Raw genomic sequence first — 8,435 nt, 5'->3', positions numbered from 1 at the left:
TTCTAATTATGCCACAAGCTTGTCATCACTTGTATTATCAGACTTTTTCACTTTAATGATTCTAGTGATTGGGTAATGGTATCCCATTATAGATTTCATTTGCATTTCCCTGCTGATTGGTGATATTGAACATCTTTTCTTATGCAACTCAATTTTATAATTTTCTCTTGCACTAAAATTATAATTTTATAATTTTCTTTTGCACTGAAAATTGTGGTTACTAACAGCTGTTTGTTTGCTTAATGGATTTATTTCCCTATATCTTTTCCACTGCTATTAGTTGCTGGCTGTAAGATTCAATAATTCATGGGAAGCAGCAAAGTGAGACAGTGAGGCTTTTGGAGTCTGTATTGACCCTGTACCAACACCTTCAGGCTGAGTGATCTTGGACAAGTCCCTTAAGATCTCCAAGCCTCTGTCTCTTATTTTTTAAATGGAGATTGTTATCATCAATAATAATTGTTATTATTAACTACTGTTCATTAAACACCTTCTAAATTCTAGGCTTTATGCTAAGTCATTACTTACATACTAAGTATGGTTATGTTATGTAAAGTACTTAGAACAGTGCATAGAACAGAGTGAGCACTATATTTGTATTATATTTTTAAAATTTATTTTTATTGTGGTAAAATAGTCACAACATAAAATCTACCATTTTAACCATTTTTAAGTGTACAGTTCAGTAGCATCAATTACCCTCACCTTGTTGTGCAACCATCACCACCATTCATCTCCTGAACTTTAATCATCCATTCTAAAACCCTGTACCCATGAAACACTAATTCCTCTTTTCCCCTCCCTTCAGCCCCTGACAGCCACTGTTCTACTTTATTTATCTATAAATTTGACTCTTCTAAATACCTCATATAAGTGTAATAATACATTATCTGTCCTTTTTGTCTGGCTTATTTCACTTAGCATAGTATCTTCAAGGTTCATCTATGTTGTAGTATGTATCAGAACCTCATCCCTTTTTAAGGCTGCCTTACTTATTTTCTGCCTGGTTGTTTTATCCATTATCGAAAGTGGGTTACTGAATACTATGGCTATTATTGTAGAACATTCTACTATCTTCAATTTTGTCAACTTTTCCTTCATATATTTTGAGGGTCTGTTATTAGGTGTATAAATGTAGTAATCATTATCATCATTGTTATTAATCTTGACGATTAATAATTTTTTTGAGAGGGAGTCTCGCTCTGCACCCAGGCTGGAGTGCAGTGGCAGGATCTCAGCTCACGGCAACCTCCACTTCCCAGGTTCAAGTGATTCTTCTGCCTCAGCCTCCCGAGTAGCAGGGACTACAGGTGCGTGCCACCATACCCAGCTAATTTTTGTATTTTTAGTAGAGACGTGGTGTCACCATATTGGCCAGGATGGTCTCAAACTCCTGACCTTGTGATCTGCCCGCCTTGACCTCCCAAAGTGCTGGGATTATAAGCATGAGCCAGCATGCCCGGCCAAAGTAAGACCATTTTTATCCCCATGTTGTATATGAGGAAAATAATATACAGAGAAAAGAAGTATCTTACCTGAGGTCAACACTTATGATAATAATTTTTTTTAAAGAGATTAGGTCTTGCTATGTTGCCCAGGTTGGTTTCAAACTTCTGGCCTCCAGTGATCCTCTCACCTCACCTTCCCAATGTGCTGGGATTACAGGCATGAGCCACTATGCCTGGCTCATAATGACAATTTGTAAAAATGCATTTATCACTATTGGAGATAGCTATTGTGTCCATTCTTAACTCCGAATTTGGCAATTAATGGAAATTATTAAGCATTGATCCTGACTTTCCTATTCAAACTGCGTGTCAAATTATATATAACCATAAAGCCTTGGCTGATGAGGAAATATTTATTTCTTACAAAAGAATTCCAGCTAGAAAGTGTTGATGAAATTAGAAAAACACTTTTTTGTAATCCCTCATGGAATAATATTCTAGGTAATAATAAACAATGGATACAAAATACATTTGATGAAAGTTCAGTGGATATGTTTCCTATTGCTATTGTAACAAATTACCAGAAAGTAAGTGGCTTAAAACAATAATAAAGTAAGTGCATTATCTTATAGTTCCGAAGGTTAGAAGTCTAAAATGCATTTCAATGAGCTGAAATCAAAGTTCACACAGGCTGTGTTCCTAATGCAGGCCTGTCCTAGTCTGTTTTATGCTGTTATAACAGAATACCACAGATTGGCTAATTTATAATGAATAAAAATGTATTGCCTCACAGTTCTGGAGGCTGGGAAGTCCAATATCAAGGTGCCAGCACCTGGTAAGGGCCTTCTTGCTGCATCATGGCATGGCAGAAGGCATCACATGGTGGAAGGGCAAAGAGAGGCAGAAGAGGGCCAAACTTGCCCTTTTATAATGGCATTAATTTCACCCATTAGGGCAGAGTCCTCATGGCCCAATCACCCCTTAAAGTTGATTTAATTACAATGGCAATTAAATTTCAACATGAGTCTTGGGGAAGATAAAGATTCAAACCATAGCCAGGCCCTAGGAAAGAATCAAATTATTTGCCTTTTCCAGGTTCTAGAAGCTGCCTGCATTCCTTGGCTAGTTGCCCCTTCCTCTTTCTTCAACGCCAGCAGTGCAACAGCTTCAAACCTCTCTCTGACTCTGACCCCCTCTAAGCCTCCTTTTTCCACTTTAAAAGACCTTGTGATTAATTGGGTTCACCTGCGTTATCCATGCTACTCCCGTGATAATCCTTTTAATAAAAGGTCAGCTGATTAGCAACTGTAATTCCATCTGCAACCTTTATTTTCTCTTGCCATGTGACAACATATTCACAGGTTCTGGAGATTAGGGCATAACCGTGTCTAGGAGAGGGCATTATTTTGTCTGCCACAATGGGGAACTGGAGACTTATGAGGTGTCAAGTTATCAACTCACAGATTAGAGGTTGGTTATAAGGTGGAAAATACACCTTAACAATGAAGGAGTCAGACTATCCCCACCTGAACCCACTGGTAGATCTTAACATCTCTAGAGGTGGAACCATCAAACATGGCATGCATTCTAATGTTATGTAATATAAATAACATTGCCCATGAAATATTCTTACCGAGACAGCTTTATTTTACTTTAAGCAGCCTTTTGGGTCTTTCAGTTTACCAGAAATACAGGGAATAGTAGAAAAAGTTAAATGATACCATGAAGAAACAATCAGACAAATCCTGAAGATGGGTCATTCTAGTGGAAAGCTGCCTCTATTTCCTTAGTAAATCACTGGCATTAAAAAAAACAGCTGGGGGTCGGGCGCAGTGGCTCACACCTGTAATCCCAGCACTTTGGGAGGCCGAGGCGGGCGAATCACGAGGTCAGGAGATCGAGACCATCCTGGCTAACACGGTGAAACCCCGTCTCTGTTAAAAATACAAAAAATTAGCCGGACGTGGTGGTGGGCGCCTGTTGTCCCAGCTACTCGGGAGGCTGAGGCAGGAGAATGGCGTGAACCCAGGAGGCGGAGATTGCAGTGAGCCGAGATCGCGCCACTGCACTCCAGCCTGGTGACAGAGCAAGACTCCATCTCGAAAAAAAAAAGTTGGGGACTGTTCTGGATTAAATGATACTGGTTCCTCCAGGAGCAGACCCTGATACATGGATCCGAGTTTATTTGGGAGGTACTAGAGATACCAGTAGAGAAGTGGGGCAGTGAAACAGAAAAAGAAGAGAGTCCATGATGGGTTTGTTGTTGAGCCGGCCACCACAGTGAGCAGCTGGACCTCAATCCCAGGAGAAACTCACAGTGACACAAAACACCACATTCACAAAGGGCAAGGCAGCTGAAGTATTTATACACTGACTCACAGAAGTAATTTGTAGAGAACTGGTCCTTGGGTGTGTTAATTTGGCACTTTGGGCCTGTGGTAAGCAAGGAAAGCTGTCTTTTACCAGTGGTGTGCCTCAAATATTTCACACCTGTGGGGCATTGCAATTTAAGTCCCTTTCTCTATATGAAAAATTAGGCTCATAAATTATTATGAAATGAAAGTAGTGGGAAAAATTACATAGGTAGAAAAGAAATGCAGACAGTGACAGTTCTTTTGTTGAAATCTGTATGTATAAGTATGACATTTAAAATAATATTAAATAAAAATTACAAGATCAAAAGGGAAAACATAAACACTTTAAAGATAATTAAAACCTTACATTACGTTAAAGTCTTATATTTCAATTTTTTTTCTTTAAAATGAGTAAGTTGTGTACAGGGGGGTTAAATGCTTTTTAGACAAGAAAAAAAACTTCACTAGAATCAACTTATTCATCATCATCTTCTTCACCTTCATCTTCCTCCTCCTCCTGATCCTCTTCATCTTCCTCCCCTTCCTTCTTCCTCTTGCTTTTTTCAGCCTTGATGAGTCCCTTTTTTGCTGCATCAGGCTTTCCTTTAGTTCAATATGCAGCAAGATCCTTTTTGTACTTTTCCTTCAGCTTCACAGCTGTCTTTTCATAAGGCTGCTTGTCATCTGCAGCAGTGCTATTCCACGTCTCCCAGTTTCTTTGCAACATCACCAATGGACAGCCCAAGGTGTTATTTGATTTTGGGGCAACACTCAGAACAGAACACGAAACAGGCTGCAGGAGGCCGCTTGGGTGCATTGGACTTGAACTTCTTTTTTGTCTCCCCTTTAGGGGGGATATAGATTTTCATTTCTCTTTCATAACGGGCCTTGTTTGCCTTTGCTATATCTTCAAATTTTCCTTTCACTTTAGCATATATGGTCTTCCACCTCGCTGAGCGCTTTTTTTTTTCTTTTTCTGAAACAGAGTCTCTCTGTCGCCCAGGGTGGAGTCCAGTGGTGAGGTCTTGGCTCACTGCAGCCTCCGCCTCCCAGGTTCAAGCGATTCTCTTGCCTCAGCCTCCCGAGGAGCTGGGATTACAGGCATCCGCCACCATACCTGGCTAATATTTGGATTTTTAGAAGAGATGGGGTTTCACTATGTTGACCAGGCTAGTCTTGAACTCCTGACATCAATTGATCTGCCTGCCTCGGCCTCCCAAAGTGCTGGGACTACAGGCATGAGCCACCGCAGCTGGCCTCTCTCTGAGCACTTCTTAGAAAACTCTGAGAAGTTGACTGAAGCTTCTTATGCTCCTTCTGACAAGTTTTCACGAGAAATGCATATGATCACATTTTGCCTCTTGGCTTCTTAGGATCTCCTTTGCCCATGTTTAGTTATTTTTTTCCTCAGTGAGGCACAGAGTCACCCAGTGCTCATCTGGCTCCCACTTGCCCTGGCGCTGTCTCTGTGGAGCTCAATGTACTGTAACAGCTGTCAGAGCAGTCCTCCTCACTCTCTCCACTCTGTGAAAAGTTTCTTTTACATGAAGCAACCCATATATAAATGGTTTGTCAAAAATTCCTAAAAACCAATTTCACAAGTTCCAAAAATGATAATACTGTACATTACTTTGTTTTAGGGGGATGAATTCTAGTGGATTTCAATGGTCTCCAGAATTGAAAATTTCCACTAGAGAATTTTCACAATTCAACACAAAAACAAACAAACAAACAAACCCCCCCATTTTATTTTGAAAATCGGATAATATGGCTGAGTGATAGCAAATATTGGCATTATTTGAGTCATTGCTTTAAAATCAGTATATAGCTCTTGGTAGAAATGATCAAGTCATTCAAGCATAGTCTTTTTATTTATTCTGGCATCTTTTGTTATTTCTCCTGGGATTCTTCTTCAAAGTTTGATGCTTTTTTTCCTTGTAAATATCCATTCTTTTTGTGTGGCATAGCCAAAAGTCTTCTCCACGTTTTTTACGTGCCAGTGTTCAAGACTGAGATTTACTATACATTACTCAAGGCTGATTCTGGCTCTTCACAAAAATTTTTGTCTTATTTTAATAAATGGCCACTACCACCTCAACTTTCAGCAATCACCAACCTGATAAGTCAGCAGCCATCAACACTGAAGCAAGACCCTCCATTAGCAAAAAAATTATGACTTGCTGAAGCCTCAGCTGATCACCAGCGTTTTTTTAGCAATAAAGTATTTTCAATTAAGGTATGTACATTGTTTCTTTTTTTTTTTTTTTTTTTTTTTTTTTTGAGACGGAGTCTCGCTCTGTCACCCAGGCTGGAGTGCAGTGGCGTGATCTCAGCTCACTGCAAACTCCGCCTCCCGGGTTCATGCCATTCTCCTGCCTCAGCCTCCTGAGTAGCTGGGACTACAGGCGCCTGCCACCACATCCGGCTATTTTTTTGTATATTTTTAGTAGAGACGGGGTTTCACCGTGTTATCCAGGATGGTCTCGATCTCCTGACCTCATGATCCGCCCGCCTCGGCCTCCCAAACTGCTGGGATTACAGGCGTGAGCCACCGCGCCTGGCCGTTTCTTTAGATATAATGCTAGTGCACATTTAATAGACTATGTTATAGTATAAACGTAACTTTTATACACACCGAGAAACCAAAATTTGTGTGACTTGCTTTATTATGATATTCACTTTATTGCAGTCATCTGAAACTGGATCCATAATATCTTGAAGGTATGACTGTATTTCAAAAGTCAACATTAACCTAATATCGCAACTAAAAGAACTAGAGAGCCAAGAGCAAACAAATCCCAAAGCTGGCAGAAGACAGGAAATAACGAAAATCAGGGCTGAAATGAAAGAAACTGAGACACAAGAAATCATTCAAAAGATCAAAAAACCCCGGAGCTGCTCTTTTGAAAAAAATTAATAAAATAGACCACTAGCTAGACTAATAAAGAAGAAAGAGAGAAGATTCAAATAAACACAATCAGAAACAACAAAGGGGATATTAACACTGACCCCATAGAAATACAAACAACTGTCAGGATAGTACAAACATCTCTATGCACATAAACTGGAAAATCTAGAAGAAATTGATAAATTCCTGGACACATATACTCTCCCAAGACTGAAGCAGGAAGAAAATGAATCCCTGCACAGACCAATTAACAAGCTCTGAAATTGTCAGTAATAGCTTACCAACCAAAAAAAGCCCAAGACCAGATGGATTCACAGCCGAATGCTACCTCATGTACAAAGAAGAGCTGGTACCATTCCTGCTAAAACTATCACAAAAAATTGAGGAGGAGAGAATCCTCCCTAACTCATGCTATGAGTTCAGCATCATCCTGATGCTAAAATCTGGTAGAGACATAAAAACAAAAAAACAAAACAAAACAAAACAAAAACCCCACTTTAGGCCAATAATATCCTTGGTGAACATTGATGCAAAAATCCTCAACAAAATACTGGCAAACTGAATCCAACAGCACATCAAAAAGCTTATCTGCCACAATCAAGTAGGCTTCATCTCTGGGATGCAAGTTTGGTTCAACATATGCAAATCAATAAATGTGATTCATTACATAAGTACAACTAAAGACAAAAACCACATGATTATCTCAGTAGATGCAGAAAATGCTTTCAATAAAATTCAACACCCCTTCATGTTAAAAACTCTCAATAAACTAGATATTGAAGGAATATATCTCAAAATAATGAGAGCCATCTATGACAAACCCACAGCCAACATCATACTGAATGGGCAAAAGCTGGAAGCATTCCCCTTGAAAATCAGCACAAGACAAGGATGCCCTCTCTCACCACTCCTATTCAACATAGTATTGGAAATCCTGGGCAGGGCAATCAGACAAGAGAAAGAAATAAAGGGCATCCAAATAAGAAGAGAAGAAGTCAAACTATCCCTGTTTGCAGATGACATAATCCTATATCTAGAAAACCCCATAGTCTCAGTCCAAAAGCTCCTTAAGCTGATAAACGACTTCAGCAAAGTCTTACAATACAAAATCAATGTGCAAAAATCACTAACATTCCTATACACCAACAACGGCCAAACCGAGAGTCAAATCAGGAACACAATCCCATTCACAATTGCCACAAAAAATTATAAAATACCTAGGAATACAGCTAACCAGGGAGGTGAACAATCTTTACAATGAGAACTATAAAACATTGCTCAAAAAAATTAGAGATGACACAAACAAATGGAAAAACATTCCATGCTCGTGAATAGAAAGAATAAATATCATTAAAATGGCCACAATGCCCAAAGCAACTCATAGATTCAATGCTATTCCTATTATACTATCATTGATATTTTTCACAGAACTAGAAAAAAACTATTCTAAAATTCATATGGAACCAAAAAAAAAAAGCCTGAAAAGCTAAGGCAATCCAACTCCACTCAAAGTATACCACAGGGCTACAGTAATCAAAACAGCATGGCACTGGTACAAAAACAGACACACAGAGTAATGGAACAGAACAGAAAGCCCAGAAATAAGGTCACACAGCTACAAGTATCTGATCTTCAACAAAGCTGACAAAAATAAGCAATGGGGAAAGGATTCCCTGTTCAATGAATGGTGCTGGGATAACTGTCTGCCCATATGCAGAAGATTGA

The 8,435-nt window shown here is 39.3% G+C and overlaps 1 pseudogene; it reads right to left on the bottom strand.

The window, feature by feature from the left end:
- Window positions 1-4,277: 4,277 nt before the first annotated feature.
- LOC129036876 (high mobility group protein B1-like) lies at window positions 4,278-5,191 on the bottom strand (annotated as a pseudogene).
- Between the last annotated feature and the right edge of the window lie 3,244 nt (window positions 5,192-8,435).

This window comes from Pongo pygmaeus, chromosome 1 (genome assembly GCF_028885625.2).
Source record: "Pongo pygmaeus isolate AG05252 chromosome 1, NHGRI_mPonPyg2-v2.0_pri, whole genome shotgun sequence".
NCBI lineage: Eukaryota > Metazoa > Chordata > Mammalia > Primates > Hominidae > Pongo > Pongo pygmaeus.
Note: the sequence above shows the minus strand (reverse complement) of the source record. Positions and strands in the feature narration are given on the sequence as shown.